This window comes from Sapajus apella, unplaced genomic scaffold (genome assembly GCF_009761245.1).
Source record: "Sapajus apella isolate SASKATOON/1434 unplaced genomic scaffold, GSC_monkey_1.0 scaffold35, whole genome shotgun sequence".
Taxonomy (NCBI): Eukaryota; Metazoa; Chordata; class Mammalia; order Primates; family Cebidae; genus Sapajus; species Sapajus apella.
The window spans coordinates 22,902,157-22,921,164 of NW_022436975.1; positions in this window are offsets into that span (position 1 = coordinate 22,902,157).

The window sequence follows — 19,008 nt, forward strand, 5'->3', positions numbered from 1 at the left end:
TAAAGTCATTTCCACATTTTCAGGTATCTTTTCAGTGGTGCCCCACTTTACTGATACCAATTTACTGTATTAGTCCATTTTAACACTGCTGATAACGACATACTTGAGACTTTATAATTATGAAGGAAATTATGATGGTAAGAAAAGAGGTTTAATTCACTCACAGTTCGACATAGCTGGGGAGGCCTCATAGTCATCGCCAAAGGCAAGGAGGGGCAAATCTCATCTTACGTGGCAGCAGGTAAAAGAGAGTTTGTGCAGGGAAACTCATCTTTATAAAACTATTAGATCTTGTGAAACTTACTTGCTATCATGAGGACAGCACAGGAAAGACCCACCTCCATGGTTCAATAACATCCCACGGGATCCCTCCTACAACACATGAGAATTGTGGGAGCTACAATTCAAGACGCAATTTGGTGGGGACACAGCCAAACCATATTACTATTTTTGTAAACAGAAAAAGCATGCACACTTTTGAAATAATTAGGTTTCATTTGCTTATGGTCACTTTATATTAATCAAATGATCTCCTCTTCAATGATATTTAGGAGATACCTTTCACTCGTCAGCCAAATCTTTATCCACCAAGGTGGGGTATCTCTGAGATGCCTCACCAGTGTTTTTTACTGATTCATGTTAGATATAAGTTTAGAGGATTATACTTTCTGACCTTCTAAGATTGCATAATATTGAGGGTCTATAGTTTCAATTAACCCAGATGTACTGATGACACCACAGAAAAGTTGGATATGACAGAAATATAGATTCTTAATGATGTAGAGTTGAGAAGCCTTGAGAGTAATGTAATCCAGTCTTTCTCACCATGCTGGCTTTCCCCTGCATCAGCCTTTTTAGAAAGCTTTGTGGGAGGAGGAGCATGGAGACTCACGAGGGAGTACTCTCCCTGGTTGTGCAATTTTTTTAAAGAGAACTTCCCTTATACACTGAGCTGCAACTTGCCCCACCAGAATATCCATCCATTCATTGATTCCCCTCTCTGCCTTCTGTAGCTGCACAGCCAGGGCTGTGTGCCCAGCACCATGGCTCTCTCCACCTGTCAGAACATATGCAGAGATGCTTACTGGTTTGTGAGACAAACTGGCTGACAGGAGTAGACAGAAGGGCCTGGTAAAGAATGAGTGGATGGGGCACAAATTGGTTTTGGAAGTGAGTCTTCATCAGTTTCACATAATCTTAACGCACAAAAGACTTTTTATTTATTTTGCAAGAGCAAGGAAAAATGTAAACTAGCTTTAGATGACAAAACAAAGTCTGGTCTTACTGAGATATAAAAATTTCTAAAGGTAAAAGATAAAAATACTTATTAGGTAATGGGTGTATTCCACATCCAGATTTAAGAAAAGAAAATTCTTGGCAGCTTTCACCAATTCTCTAAATCTAGAGTGTGGGCCTTTTTAGACATGACCCTACTTGGTAATAAGGCTTGTATGGTGTTCTAACAAATCTGTGCTCTTGAATAGGGCCTGGAGTTGAACTGCCTAAAATGCTATCACCCAAATTACTTCATCTTGCTGGGGGTTCAGCAAGATGTACAAGTTATTGTAATGTACAATACATATGTACTATGTGGGTTCAGCTGGGGGTTCAGCAAGCTGTACAAATTATTGTAACATACAATACATATGTACTATGGGGGTTCAGCAAGCTGTACAAGTTATTGTAATGTAATTGAGAGAAGCTAACTGGCCTGGGCCATTTCTCTCTCTCTCGCTCTCTCTCTCCCTCCCTCCCTTTCTCTTTCATGATTTAGAAGCCAGTGAAAAAAGTTTCAGAAAATTCAGTAAAAAGTAGAAAAGTGAAATTAACAAAGATTTAGTAGGAGCTTTTATGTTAAATAATTAGGAGTCCTTCAGTAACTTTTAAAAGAGAAGGAAACAGAATTCCCTGTATAGACTAAAGAGGGGAGAGAGATTAGAGAAATATCTTTTTGAAAGAGGAGAAGACAGTCAATGAAAATAAGTCTGCAGTTAAAGAGATCAACTTAAAAATGAGAAAAAAATGTATATTCTTCAGAATTAGGAAAGGAAGGAGGGAACATTGGATATATTGAAGTGATAGAGTAGTGTATTAGTTTCTGTACTTGCTATAACAAATGACCACAAATTCAGGGGCTTAAAACAACACATTTACTTTCTTAGAGTTCTGTAGGTTAGAAATCTGACCTCTGATGGGGCTAAAATCAAGGTGTTGGTCGGGCTGCCTTCTTCCTAAAGGCTCCATAAGAAAGCCTGTTTCCTGGTCTTTTCCCGCTTCTAGCAGAGCCCACATTATTTGGCTCCTAGCCCCTTCCTCCATCTTCAAAGCCAGCAATGGCTGGTTGAGTCGTTCTCACATCTCATTACTCTTACACTCATTCTATTTCCTTCCTCTTTCACATTTAAAGACCCCTGTGACTGCATTGGACCCATCTGGGTAATCCAGACTAACCTCCCTATTTTAGAGCCAGCTAATTAGCAACTGTAATTCCATCTGCAACTTCAATTCCCCTGTGCCATGCAAGCTGACAGTTTCTGGGGATCAGAACAGGGGGATCTTTGAGAGACCATTAGCCTATCACAGATGGAAAGTTAAGGAAACTTGGGTAGAGTCATTGTATTTAGTTAATAAAATTGAAAATTTAATCATTTTCTCAAATGAGAAAGAAGAAATACAGCTGGAATTCCTTTTGTTTTCAAGAGGCCAAACGAAAGAACCTGCAGCAGCTTTGGCCAGCATTAACTGTGTACTCTGAAAGAATCCAGAAAATAGTACATGCATCAGAGGCTTCTGAGGTATAAAGATTACTTCACTTATTTTGATTGTTCAGTTCCTTATTTACACTTACTTGTTTAATGTCTGTTTCTCCCTTAGGCTATAAATACCATGAGAGGACTCAACTATGTCCTTTTTGTTCTCAGCTGTATCCCTTGCACCGAGCATTCCCTGCACCTAGCATCTTTACTAAGCACTACATAAATATTTATTGACTGATTTTTAAACAAATCTTACAGTCTTACCGGATAGTCTGACACTTCCACATTTGCACATTTAAAATGGCTTTACTGGTAATGAAACACAAAAGCTTCCACGTTCAACTACAGCTCAGAGCAAGGTTTTCACACCATATGGTTCAAAGCCTCTCCTAAGCTTACCATGCCTATGACCCCCCAGTCACTCCCCTGTTCATCTGAATTGGTCCTGCACTCTCCTAGGCACTTGGAGACTTGACAGGATGGTATTTACCATGGTGTCTAATGGCTCACTTCTCTCATCACACTCCATATCCCTGATTTCAATGTCCTAAATTGGGATAATTGGGATCCTTTTCAAAAGCATCCAACAGCTTGACCAGGACAGAGTTGTTTCTTTTTCTTTTTCTTTTTTTTTTTCTTTTTTAACGGCTTTATTGAGATATAATTAATACACCAAAAATACACACTTTTAAAATACAATTTGATGAGTTTTGACATATGTGTGTATGTCCCTGTAAAAATGCCACAATCAAAGCAATAAACATATCCATCACCTCCAAAAGTTTCTTCTTGCCCCTTTGTTTTTGTTATTTTTGTTTTGATTTGTTAAGTGTCCTTTGTGTCAAGGACACTTAACATGAGATCCACCCTCCTAACAAAAACTTTAAGTGCACAGTATAGTTAACTGTAAGCACAATATTATACAGCAGATTTTACAGAAGCTTCTCAAAAGGCAATGTATTTCTTTCTTTCTTCTTCCAGAGCTTATACGTTGACCCGTTGAACACGAGGGGCCCTTGCAGTGTTTCTGTAGCAGCCAGTTGTCCCCAGGCCCTCCTAACTTTCCTCTCTAGGTGAAGTCATCCTGGAAGGGCAAAGGTCACAATGACTAGCATGCCTCTTGGGAACGATGTTTAATCAACAACAGCCGCTTACCTCATATTAAATTCCAGCCACAGTTCTATGTGCTATCTGGCCACGACCCTCACAATTCAAATCACCATGGACTTGGATTACGTAATTCTGAGCTGAATATTTTCTTCAGACATGTAGTTGGCTTTCCTGACTGACTGAGGTCAGGGCACTTTCTAAGCATTGTTTTTGTGTTTGAAATGATAGATTTGTGCTGATCCATCCAGTTTTTGTGTGTGTGCCTAGCAGGAAAACTTAGATCATAAACTTGGGTCAGGAGGACAGACTAATCATCAAAAATTAAAGGTAAATCAATCTTTGGTGATGTACTCCTTGATCATTTAAGAAATTTTAAGAATTTAAGTAGTTTAAGGTATAAAATACACAAGGCTTATTCAATTTTGTTTATCGAAAGGCAGCTTCACTCAACATCCCATAAGGGAGTCTGTGAGTACTAAAAGGAATAAATCCATCAACCATTTAGAAGAAACAATCAGTTTATAATCTCATCTCACTCCCTACAACAGAGCGAATTCTAGATATGTGGAAGTGATAAATATAAAATTAAATGTAGAAAAATAGACACAATGATTCATCAAACAGGAGAAAAAATGTCTAAATGTGAAAGCAATTGGAGAAATTACAGAATAAAAGGTTGTAAACATAAAGATTTATATGACATAAAAACTTTAAATGTCTCTAAGTAATTTGTTATATTAGAAAGGATTATTTTTTATATAAGTAGTTAATTTACTTTAAAAAGCAAACACTAAGACATCAGAAGACAATAGGCCAAAGACAAGAACACTCTTAACTAACCAAAGAGAAAACATGACTAGTTGATAAAAATATAGAAAATGCTTCTATGTCCTTTTTGTTCTCAGCTGTATCCCTTGCACCTAGCATCTTTACTAAGCACTAAATAAAAACAAATCTGTCAATAAATGGCCGAGTAGGGGGAGGAGCCAAAATGCCAGAGGAGAGGCAGCTATGGTCTGCTGCTCCCAGCAAGAGGAACACAAAAGGAGAGTGATTTCTGCATTTCCAGCTGAGGTACCTTGTTCATCTTATTGGGACTGAGTAGGTGGTTGGTGCAACCCACGGAGAGCAAGGAAAAGCAGGGTACAGGGGGTGATGGTTCACCCAGAAACTGCACAAGGCAAAGGGACCTCCCTCCCCAAGCCAAGGAAGGCGGTGAGAAACTGTCCTTCGCACCCAAGGTACTACGCTTTTCCCACAGATTTTTGCAGTCGGTAGATCAGAAGATTTCCTTGTGAGCCTACACCATCAGGGCCTTGGGTCTCAAGCACAAAACTGCTGCTCCAGCCAGCGGCTGTAGGGACAGGCACTGAGCTTCAGGAGTTTGTACATACTCCAGAGGTACCTGGAGCTCCAGTGAGGCAGAACCAGCCACTCCTGTGGAAAGGGGCCTTGGAAGCCAAACAGCCTCACCCAGTGGAACCCTGGAACCCCGGAACCCCATGGGAGTGGAAGACCTACCCCCATGGAACCCTGCAAGCTAAGATCCACTGGCTTGGAATCCCTGCTGACCAGCACAGCAGCCTGGAGTCTGCCTAGGACTGCCGAGGAGGCGAGGCAGGAACCACCATTACTGGAGCTCTGTTGGCAGTTTCCCCCGCCCGCAGGTTTGGACTGGGCGGCCCTCCTCACATCACAGCACGGTGGCTGTGGCAGATCGTGGCCAGACTGCTTCTTTAGGTGGGACTTAGATCCATTCCTCCTCACCAGGCAGGGCCTCTCTGCAGTAATGCAAGCAACTCCAGCTAGGGGCTTACAGACAGAACTCTCACCTCCCTGAAACAGAGCACCCCAGGGGAGTGGTGGCCCCGGTCTCAGGCTTAGCAGACTTAATCGTTCAGGTCTGCCTGCTCTGAAGAGTCCAGCGAATCCAAACAAGGGGGATTCCCCCAGCTCAGCGTACTAGCTTGCCTAAGGGACAGGCAGACTGCTTCCATAAGTAGGTACCTGATCCCATGCCTCGTGACTGGGTAATACCTCCCAACACATTTTGCCAGACACCTCATACAGGAGAGTTCCGGCTGGCATCAGGTCGGTGCCCCTCTGGGATGAAGCTTCTGGAGGAAGAATTTTTGCTGTTCTGCAGCCTCTGCTGGTGATACCCAGGCAAATAGGGTCTGGAGTGGACCCCTAGAAAACTGCATCAGATCTGCAAAGAAGGGCCTGTTAGAAGAAAAACAGACAAACAGAAAGCAACAACAACAAGATCATTAAAAAAAAAAAGAAAAGCCGACAAAAACCTCATCCAAAGGTCAACAGCCTCAAAGATCAAAGGTAAATAAATCCATGAAGATAAGAAAAAAGCCAACACAAAAACACTGAAAATTCCAAAAGCCAGAATGCCTCTTCTCCTCCAAATGATTCAGCAGCTCTCCAGCAAGGGCACAGAATGGGGCTGAAGCTGAGATGAATAAACTGACAGAAGTAGGCTTCAGAAAGTGGGTAATAATGAACCTCACTGAGCTAAAGGATTATGTTCTAACCCAATGCCAAGAAGCTAAGAACCATGATAAAAGATTGCAGGAGCTGTTAACTAGAATGACCAGTTTAGAGAGAAACATAAATAACCTGACGGAGCTGAAAAACACAGCACGAGAACTTCATGAGACAAACACAAGTGTCAACAGCCGAATTAATCAAGTGAAACAGAGAACATCAGAGCTTGAAGACTATCTAGCTGAAATTAGGCAGGCAGACAAGATTAGAGAAAAAAGAATGAAAAGGAGCAAACAAAACCTCCAAGAATGATGGGACTATGTAAAAAAGCTGAACCTGTAACTAATTGGATTACCTGAAAGAGACGGGGAGAATGGAACTAAGTTGGAAAGCACACTTTAGGATATCATCCAGGAGAACTTCTCCAACCTAGCAAGACAGGCAAACATGCAAATTCAGGAAATTCAGAGAACCGCAGTATGATACTCCATGAGAAGATCTACCCCAACTTCTATAATCATCATATTTTCCAAAGTTGAAATGAAGGAAAAAATGTTAAGGGCAGTCAGAGAGAAAGGCCATGTCACCTACAAAGGGCAGCCCAACAGACTAATAGCGGACCTCTCAGCAGAAATTCTATAAGACAGAAGAGATTAGGGGCCAATATTCAACATTCTCAAAGGATTTGCAATCCAGAATTTTTTTTTTTTTTTTTTTTTTGTGACATAGTTTCGCTCTTGTTACCCAGGCTGGAGTGCAATGGCACGATCTCGGGTCACCGCAACCTCCGCCTCCTGGGTTCAGGCAATTCTCCTGCCTCAGCCTCCTGAGTAGCTGGGACTACAGGCACGCGCCAGCATGCCCAGCTAATTTTTTGTATTTTTAGTAGAGACGGGGTTTCACCGTGTTGACCAGGATGGTCTCGATCTCTTGACCTCGTGATCCACCCGCCTCGGCCTCCCAAAGTGCTGGGATTACAGGCTTGAGCCACCGCGCCCGGCCCCAGAATTTTATCTCTGGCCAAACTAAGATTTATAAGCGAAAGAGAAATAAAATCCTTTTCAGACAAGTAAATGCTGAGGGATTTTGTCACTACCAGACCTGCCTTACAAGGTCTCCTGAAGGAAGCACTAAACATGGAAAGGAAAAACTGTTACCAGCCACTACAAAAACACACTGAAGTACACAGACCAATGACACTATGAAGCAACTACATTAACAAGTCTGCAAAATTAACTAGCCAGCATCATGATGACAGAATCAAATTGACATATAACAATATTAATCTTAAATGTAAATGGCCTAAATGCCCCAATTAAAAGACACAAAATGGCAATCTGGATAAAAAGACAAAATGTATTGGTGTGCTGTATTTGAGAGGTACATCTCACTTGCAAAGACACACACAGGCTCAAAATAAAAGGATGGAAGAAAATTTACCAAGCAAATGGAAAGCAGAAAAAAGCAGGGGTTGCAATCCTAGTTTAAAGTCTGACAAAACAGACTTTAAACCAACAAAGGTCAAAAAAGACAAGGGAGGGCATTACATAATGGTGGAGGCTTCAATTGAACCAGAAGAGCTAACTATCCTAAATATATATGCACCCAATACAGGAGCACCCAGAATCATAAAACAAGTTATTAAAGACCTACAGAAAGACCTAGACCACCACACAATAATAGTGAGAGACTTTAATACCCCACTATCAGTATTAGACAGATAATGAAGACAGAAATTTAACAAAGATATTTAGAACTTGAACTCGGTTCTGGACCAAGTGGGCCTGATAGACATCTACAGAACTCTACACCCCAAAACAACAGAATACATATTTTTCTTGGCACCACATGGCACTTACTCTAAAATTGATCATATAATAGGAAGTAAAACACTCCTCAGCAAGTGCAAAAGAACTGAAACCATAAACAGCCTCTCAGACTACAGCACAATTAAATTAAAACTCAAGATTAAGAAACCTACTCAAAACCACACAACTACATAGAAATTGAGCAACCTGCCCCTGAATTACTTCTGGGTAAATAATGAAATTAAGGCAGAAATCAAGCAGTTCTCTGAAACCAATGAGAACGAAGAGACAATGTACCAGAATCTCTGAGACACAGCTAATGCAGTGTTAAGAGGGAAATTTATAGCACTAAACACTAACATCGAAAAGCTAGAAAGATCTGAAATTGACACCCTAATATCACAACTAAAAATACTAGAGAACCAAGAGCAAAAAAAAACCCTGAGTTAGCAGAAGACAAGAAATAACCAAGCTCAGAGCAGAACTGAAGGGGAGAGAGCCACAAAAAAACCCTTCAAATAAAACAATGAATACAGAGCTGGTTTTGTGGGGAAAAAAAAATCAATGAAATAGGTAGGCTGCTAGCTAGACTAATAAAGAGAAAAACCAAGAAGATTCAAATAAACACAATCAGAAATGGTAAGTGGAATGCCACCACTAACTCCACAGAAATAAAATCTTCAGAGAATAAACACCTCTATGTGAATAAACTGGAAAATTTAGAAGAAATGGATAAATTCCAGGACACATACATCCCCCACAAGATTAAACCAGGAAGAAGTTGAATCCCTGAATAGACCAATAACAAGTTCTGAAATTGAGGCAGTAATAAATAGCCTATTAACCAAAACAAAAGCCCAGGTCTAGATGGATTTACAGCTGAATTCTACCAGAGGTACAAAGAGGATCTGGTTCCATTTCTTCTGAAACTTAAAGGAGGAACTCCTCCCTAACATATTTTGTGAGGCCAGCATCATTTTGATACCAAAATCTGGCAGAGATACAACAAAAAACTTTGGGTCAGTGAACATTGATGCAAAACTCCTCAATAAAGTACTGGCAAACAAAATCCAGTAGCACATCAAAAAGCTTATCCACCATGATCAAGCTGGCTTCATCCCCAGGATGCAAGACTGATTCAACATACGCAAATCAGTAAATGTAATTCATCACGTAAACAGAACTAAAGACAAAAACCACATAATTATCTCAATAGACAAAAGATCTTCGATAAAATTCAATATCCCTTCACATTAAAAATGCTCAATAAACTAAGTATTGAAGAAACATACCTCAAAATAATAAGAACTATTTATGACAAACCCACAGCCAGTATCATACTGAATGGGCAAAAGCTGGAAGCATTACCACCCTTGAAAACCGGCACAAGACAAGGATGCCCTCTCTCACCACTCTTACTAAACATAGTATTTGCAGCTCTGCCCAGGGAAATCAGGCAAAAGAAAGAAAGAAAGCATATTCAAATAGGAAGAGAGGAAGTCAAATTTTGTTTGTTTGCAGATGACATGATCCTATATCTAGAAAACCACATTAACTCAGCCCGATAAACTTCTTAAGCTGATAAGCAACTTCAACAAAGTCTCAGGATACAAAATCAATGTGCAGAAATCACAAGCAATTTTATACACCAACAACAGACAAGCAGAGCACCAAATCATGAATGAACTCCCATTCACAATTCCCACAAAGAGAATAAAATACCTAAGAATACAACTAACAAGAGAAGTTAAGGACTTCTGCAATGAGAACTGCAAATCACTAGTCAAGGAAATCAGAGAGGTCACGAGCAGATGGAAAAACATTCCATGCTCATGGATAGAAAGAATCAATATCATGAAAATGGCCATACAGCCCAAAGCAATTTGTAGACTCAATGCTATTCCGATTAAACTACCATTGACATTCCTCACTGCATTAGAAAAAAACTATTTCATATGGAACCAAAATGAGCTCTTATAGCTAGGACAATCCTAAGCAAAAAGAACAAAGCTGGAGGCATCATGCTACCTTCAAAATATACTACAAGGCTACAGTAACAAAATCAGCATGGGACTGGTACAAAAATTGGCACATAGATAATGAAAAAAAATACAGTACTCAGAAATAAAACTGCACACCTATAGCCATCTGATAGTCAACAAACATGGAAAAAACAAGCAATGGGGAAGGGATTCCCTGTTTAACAAATGGTGCTGGAAGAACTGGCTAGCCATATGCAGAAAATTGAAACTGGACTCTTTCATTACACTTTCTACAAAAATTAACTCAAGATGGGTTGAAGACTTAAATGTAAAGCCCAAAACTATAAAAACCCTGGAAGAAAATCAAGGCAACACTATTCAGGACATGGGCATGAGCAAAGATTTTATTATGAAATCAGCAAAAGCAATTGCATCAAAGGCAAAAATGGACAAATGGGATCTAATTAAACTAAAGAACTTCTGCACAGCAAAAGAAACTATCATCAGAGTTATCAGACAACCTATAGAATGGGAGAAAATATTTGAAATATATTAACCTGATCAAAGTCAAATGTCCAGAATCTACAAGAAATCTAAACAAATTTATAAGAAAAAAAACGTTAAAAAGTGGGCAAAGGTTATGAACTGACACTTCTCAAAAAAAAGATATACATGAGACCAAGAAACATGAAAAAAATGCTCAGCATCACTGATCATTAGATAATTGCAAATCAAAACCACAATGAGAAACCATCTCCTACGGGTCAAAATGGTGATTATTAAAAAGTCAAGAAACAACAGATGCTGGTGAGGCTCTGGAGAAACAGGAATGCTTTTACACTGTTGGTGGTAAATTAGTTCAGCCATTGTGGAATACAGTGTCATATTTCCTCAACAATTTAGAAACAGAAATACCATTTGACCCAGCAATCCCATACTAGGTATATACCCAAAGGAATATAAATCATTCTATTATAAAGATACATGGAAGGGTATATTCACTGTAGCACTATTCACAATAGCAGAGACATGGAAGCAACCCAAACGCCCATCTATGATAGATTGGATAAAGAAAATGTAGTACATATACAACATGGAATACTATGCAGCCATAAAAAAGAAATGAGATCATGTCCTTTGAAGCGACATAGATGAAGCTGGAAGCAATTATCCTCAGCAAGCTAACCCAGGAACAGAAAACCAAACATTGCATGTTCTCACTTATAATTGGGAGCTGAACAGTGAACACACATGGACCCAGGGAGGGAAACAACACACTGGGGGCCTGTCAGGGAAGGGCGGGTGGTGGATGAGCATTAGGGAAAAGAGCTAATTCATGCTGGGCTTAATACCTAGGTGATGGGTTGATAGGTGCAGCAAACCACTGTGACACACATTTACATATGTAACAAACCTGCACGTCCTGCACATGCACCCTGGGACTTAAATATGTATATATGTGTGTGTATATATATATACACACACATATATATATATAAAATGAAAAGAAAATGCTTTGCCTTGTAGTAATCAAAGAAGTTTTAAAAAAATAGATTCCATTTTAACTCCTTTATTTACTTATTCAGTAGATGATTAATTCAACTGGCCTTTATTAAACAGGCACATGCAAGATAATGATAATTTAGTTACTGGACACCCAGAGTCCCTGAACTGTGAGTTTCCAGCCCAGTGAAGGGAGAAAGACTCAAATAGGGAAAAGAGGTACAAAAAAATGAAAGGAGGGGTCACATATACCTGGGCAGGGAATGGTTTTATAAATATTTCATATCATTAATAATACCACTGCTGGTAAGAATTTAGCACAATTGGGCCTTCTTAGATACTGCAAATAGGAGTAAAAATTGTTACCATGCTTTTGAAAACCAATTTGTCAAATTATTTTAAGAACTCTAAAAATATTCACACTCTTTGACCCAGTTATTATTCTTCTGGGCATCTAATCAAAAGAGAGGATTTTATGGCCAGAAAAAAAATTATAGACAAAGATTTTCATAATACTATTAGTGATGATTAAAAGGGCAAAAAACTGGAAGAAATTTAAATAACCACATTATAGAGAAATTGTGGTCCCTCAATTTAATGAAATATTATAAAGCCATTAAAGATAACTTTCATGAAAGGTATGATATGGAGCAAGTATTGGAAATCTAAAATGATCTATATAATGAAATTAAAACGATGTAATAAATTTGATATGCCAAAAAATATTCCTGAGTGAAAATTTTAGTAGAAGTGGTGTCTGGATAAGGAATTGTTCTAATGATGTTTTTCTTCTTAATAATTCACTTTCTTAATAAGTATAAGAGGGTTGTGCCTTCCTGTGCTATTGATTCTGGGCTTAGCCATGTGACTTGCATTAGCCAGTGGAATGTGAATAGATGTGCCATGTGCTTTAGCCCTGTAGAAGCTTTAAAGGCAATTGCATAATTGAACTTAGTTTCTTGCATTTTTCTGCTCTGCCATGAGAACTGCACATCCCAGACAGTTAACCTTAACCCTGGAGCTCAGATAGAGAAAACAACAGGTCAACCTGCAGACCACTTATTATGGGATAGGGAAATAAATCTGTCGTTATAAGTCCCTGGAATTTTGTAGCTGTTTGTTACTTCAGCAAAGTCTGACTTATACAAAAACACTGTGTGTTTAATATTTTGAAATATGGTATTTCCAGAAATGTCTTCATAAGCATTTAATGATTTTCAAGGTTTTAGATATAAACAAGTGCCTCTGTCTGAAACCTGAGAACAGCCTTGGAGGGGAATGAAAATAGTTATTTTCAAGGAAGATGGAGGACGATGTCTGAGTGTCATGGGAAATTATCATGCCTTGTCCTGAGGAATTTAAGGCATCTCAGTTAAAGTAAATAACTTTTTTTTTTTTTTACTCTTAAACTTAGTTTACTTTTTACTTTTTTTATTGAAAATGAGGGAGAAAGCCATTTGGGACCAACCATTGGGAACAACTAATGAAGATCTAGATTCAGGAAAAATTTCTATCCCTGTGAAGAATGTTCTTTCCCTTACTAGCTCATTCTAATTCTGTCCAATTAATGTTCTCTTCATTGCCTCAGAATAATAAGAATCAGCTCTGTCACCATTATGCTAGTGATGAGTTCAGTGGCTTTGTCTGTTAGCAGGTGTGACAGCAAAGAATTCTTAATATTTAAAGTACAGAATGCGCCCATAATAGATAGCAGCAAATAATATTCAAAATGTTGTTTGGAAACAATCTTTTTCTTATTCCAATAATGAGAATAAGAAGCTGTCTCTAAACACGCTGCTGCCAATAATATATCTAAAGTAGTACATAGGAGATTTTTATCTTTGGGGGCAAAACCTAATAGCCATACTTTGGTATTGGGTTTAGGAACAACAACAAGTAGACTACTAACTTCTCTGGCAAGTTTGAAAATGTATAATCAGATACTATTTAGCACCTACTGAACCTCATGCATTCTACTAGGTACCAAGAATACAATGGTGAATAAGATCGTCATAGCTTCTGCTTTTTTAGATTCTTCAGAGAATGATGTGTCCCTAGCCTTCATTAACCATACAGTCCAATGGGAGAGACATTTAAGTAACTAGGAAAGAAAAAGTTGCTATGGAGAACAGCAAGGGCAGCTCAACTAGAGGAAAAGGGAGCCAAGGAAAGGAAGGCTTCTAGAGGAAGTGAGGACTAAGCTTATTTCCAAAGGATCAATAAAAGTTATCCAGGACTATAGAGGGATGAGGACCCTGTGGTCAAGAAAAGTCCAGGAACACCATGTTAAAAGTGAGATGGGACATGTGCATTCTGGGAAATTAAAGAGGTTCACTGAGTGAGCATGAGTGGGGGATGATCAGTAGAGGTGGCTGGAGGGGTTGGCAGGGGCCAGATCATTCGGAGAATTGAAAGCCATGCAAAGGAGCCAGGGCTTTGTCTTATGAAGAATGGGATGCCAATAAAAGGATTTCAGGCAGAGAATCCATATGATCTGACTGATATTTCAGTGAACACATTCCACTAATATGATTGTGAGTGGGTCATTTGCTATATAGAGTCTAGAAAATAAGCAATGTATCCAGAAGTAAAGTATGGACAGGGAAGATGGAGATTGGAAGGATCCAAAACATATTTAGGGGATAGAATTAGTTGGAATTATCAGGATCATCCAGATCACTCCTTTTACTCCATCATCACACTCCCCATTACCGTGTTGAAAATTTGGGTTCCTAGGTATTTTATCTCCCCGGAAGAAAATACCCTCTTATGACTGACTGCTATATTTAGACCATTAAATTTCTCATTGTCTATTAATAAGTTATATTTCTAGTTGCACACTTCAGGCTCATTTAAATCAGGATTCTCAAGTCTGATAATCTCCAGTAAGATTATCTGTATCTACAAGACCAAGGGCCTCTTCCTCATATGACAATTCCACCAATCATGCCATCCTGCAAATTCTCTTGATAGGGGCTCTACTACTCACATTTATGTTACAAGGTATCTCCTTTGAACTTCTATCTTCTCAGAGAAACTTTGAGTCATTTATTAGTTCTAGTTCCATTTAGTTCAGAGAGCAAGAGCAGCACTAAAAGCAGTCAGTGTTAGGAAAAAGCTTATTAGAGTAGAACAACAGTAAATTGGATTTCCTCAAATCTATCATGTTTATAGTCACAAAACTTTCAAGATTGTGCAAGGCAAAGAAATGCAAACCACAAGCTATGCCTAGAGAGTGGTAACGGTTATTCAGGAAGGAAGCCCAGCTATCTCAAGAGAGAAGATTTATGCTACTCCAAAGCCTCAATGCAAACAGTTTTTTAAGTTAAATCAGTCATGGATCTGTGAATTTAACTTTTTTGATTTGCAAGTAGCAATGTCATTTGAGCTAATAATCAATTAATTGTTCAAGATTTGCTTTCAGTCATGTGGATTACCTATATTTCCTCATGATTGATCTCATAAATCCATCTAAATTCGTAACTCCCATTATACTCTCAGTGCATCAAGAATATTTCTTTCAACCAATTATTATCGTTTTCAGTTACATAATTGTAAAATAATTTCCTTAATGTTCACTTCTTCCAGTAGTTCTGTGGTGCTCACCACCATATTCTTATTGTCCATTGCTTGTTAGGTAGTCACCAAATACTTATTGGTTAATCATTTGGGTGATTGATTGCATGGATTAGCAATATGGATTACAAGACTATAGAGGTTTGTGGTTTTATGATCACACATATTTCTTCAGGGAAGGATTTCCTGATGATCCTGAAGGATTTAATCCTGATTCCCCATAGCCGGACATATGCTGTGAGTAAAACAGCATATTACACCATAATGGTTAAGAACATCCATCCTGGAGCTGGACTAGCTCCACTGCTTCTTAAATATCTGACCATGGGCAACTCACCCAACCTCTCTGTGTTCTAGGCTTCTCCTTTGCAAAAAATGGGGTTAATAAAAGTATCTGTATCATGAGCTTGTTTTAGGATTTAAAGTACTTAAGAGAGTGCTGGGCACCAAGTAAGTATTATTTACTATTAGCTAGTATTATTACATAATTGAAAATAATCTAGGCTTTCTAAGTCCCAGGATCCTAAGTCCAAACTTGTATTCAACACTGTGGTTTGGTTTTCTGTTACCTGTAGCTGAATACATTCCTAACAGACACAAAGAGGCAAAATTGAGGATAGATTTCAAGCAGAAGAAAGTCTGCACAAAGGATCTGTCTTCCCAAGAGATAGGTTAGACACTTAGCATGGCAGGCATGAATGTGGATAGTAAAAAGAGAGAAGTGTGTGGGGCATGGCAGGAAATATGGCTGTAAGTGGAAGTCCCTGAACACTATAGGTGTGGATTTGTATTCATATTTTATAATAACAAGCTAACAGAGAACGTTAGGCAGTTAAGTGATGTGATTAATATTGCTTATTTAGAAAAATAATCCAGTCATTTTTCTACAACGCACCGGAAGCAGTTAAGAGAGGGGTATAGTGGTGTAAAGAAGGGATGAACCTAAACAGCAGTAATGAAGTGAAGAAGAGAGGCCATCTACAAGAGATCTTCATGTTTCTGGCACGAAAAGACTCCTTACCTAGCAATAGCTAAAAAGCTGGGAAGTTTGGGGGAGAAATTTAGAACTGAAGTAGGACTATGGAGTCAAACTGTTGGATTGAATCACAACTCCTCCACTTGGTACCTACATATACTTCAGCAAGATCTTCAACCTCAAAAAGCTAGTGTTATCACATGGAAAGATCTTCTATCTTTTCTTCCAGATGTTTTATGGCTTCATGGTTTGCATTCAAGATTGCGATCAATTTTGAGCAATATTTTGTATATGGCATGAGGCATGAGTTATTTTCCATATGGATGTCAAATTATTCAAGCATCATTTTTCTCAATAAGACTACTCTTCCCCCTCATTGAATTACCTTGGCACATTTATTGAAAGTCAATTGTCCATATATGTATGTTTATCTCAAAATTCTATTCAGTTTTACAGCTCAATATGTTTTTCCATTGTCTTACTTACTGTAGCTTTATGGCAAGTTTTGAAATCATGTAATGTGGGTTTCCAAACTTTGTTTTCTCTTTTTCAAAAATTTTGGCTAGTTTAGGTCTTTTGATTTTCCACATCAATAACATGAGCTTGTCAATTTCTAGAAAAGGACTTTTAATTAGGATTATACGAACATACATAAATCTATAGATCAACGGAAGAAGTACTGACATATTAACAATTTTAAGTTTTCTAACATGTGAATATAGCATATTTCTCCAATTATTTAGATCTTCAATTTTTATCAGCAATGTTTTATTTTTACAAATAGTTTGTGTCTCACACATATTTTGCTAGCTCTCTTACTATGTATTTCCTGGTTTAGTGCTATTATAAATGGCATACATTTTAAATTTCTGATTGTTTGTTGCTATTACATAGAAAAGCAATACATTTTTATATTTTTGTTGGTATTTTGGATTATTTGTGTTTATATATGGATTAAACATGCAAATAAAGACAACATTTTTTTTATTTCCAATCTGCATCTCTTTTGGTTTTTTGTTGCTTTACTTCACTGAATAGGATCTCCAATACAATGTTAAATAGAGCTAGTGAGAATGGATAGCATTGCCTTATTCCTTGTCTTAGAAGGATAAGCATTTAGGCTTCCATCATTAGTATAATGTTAGCTGTTGGTTTTTCAAGGATGATTCTCATCAGATTCTAGAAGTTTCCTTTTATTTCTGGTTTAGTGATAATTTTTATGATGATGGGGTATTCGATCTTATCAAATCATTTTTCTGCATCTATTAAGCTGAGCGTGTAGTTTTACTCTTATAAGCTGTCAAACTGATGAGTTATATCAATTTTTAAATGCTCAAACAACATTTAAATTGGTGAATGGTGAGTGGGTATGGAAACTTCTACCTGTGTTTTAAACTCACAATGCATTTTTGCTATTTTGCTTTAAATACTAAACTGTCTCTTCAAAGTTTAATGTTGAGAAAAAGTATCTTTTCTGTGTGACATCATTTTTATCATTTATGGCAGTCTTCATTTTTCCACATAGTGACTAAAATTTCCATCTGGTATTATACTGTGTCTTCCTGAAAAATTTCACTTAACATTTCCTATGGGGTATGTCTGCTGCCAATGTATTTTCTTTTTAACTTTATTTCAAGTTCCATGGTACATGTGCAGGATGTGTAGGTTTGTTACATAGGTAAACATGTATCATGGTGGTTTGCTGCACCTAGCAACCCATCACCTAGGTATTAAGCCCTGCATGCATTAGCTATTTATCCTGATGCTGTCCCTCCCTCTGCCTCCCAACAATGTAGTTTCTCAGCTTTTGTTTGTCTGAAAAGGTATTTGCCTTATTTTGGAAGGATATTGTCACTAGGTATAAAACGCTGACTTGTATAGTTTATGGTGATAAGTCTGTTTTAATTCTTATCTTGGTTTCTCTATATGTTTCTTTTTTCTTCTGGCTGCCTACAGAGTTTTTTCTGTTTTTGGTTTTCAGCAGTTTGAGTCATTTTCATATGTCTATGGGTGTGAGCGTGTGAGTGTTTTATTCTGTGTAACCTCCTCATCTTGGGTGTGAGTGACTTCATTCTAAAGAAAAGAATATGGCAAATGTGATGGGTCATCGCTTGGGAAAGAAGGTTATAAAAGCCAATGATTCTGTCTTGTTTGAACTTTCCCCTCCCCCTCCCCCTCCCCCTCCCCCTCCGCTATGTTGTGAGCTGCACTACAGAGAGTCCCATGCGACAAGAACCTGAGGGAAGTCTCCAGCCAATAGTGAGTGAGGAACTGAGGCTTTCCGTACAGCAAGCCAGGAGAAACTGAATCCTACCAAAAACCAAGTGGCCCAGCTTGAAACAAGATCCTGCCTAGATTGACCCTTGACATTACGGCAGCTCCAACTGATAGCTTGAGTGCAGCCTGTGAGAGGATGAATCAGATGAATTGGAGAAGCCATGCCCAGATTCCTGACTCACAGAAACAGATACTAAGCATTTGGTGTTTCAGGTGCCAAGTTTTAGGAGTTGGTACACTGCAAACAATAACTAAAACTGCCTTCAAGAGGGCACCCTCCAGTCTTGGGATAACCCAGTGGGGGCCCAGGGTACAAACCTTGTGAGGGAGCACAGACTTGCCTAGTGTCATAGCTTGCCCAGACTCTATTATTATTATTATTATTATTATTATTATTATTATTATTTTGGTGGAGTCTCACTCTGTCACCCAGGCTGGAGTGCAGTGGCATGATCTCGGCTCCCATCAATCTCCACCTCGCAGGTTCAAGTGATTCTCCTGCCTCAGCCTCCTGAGTAGCTGGG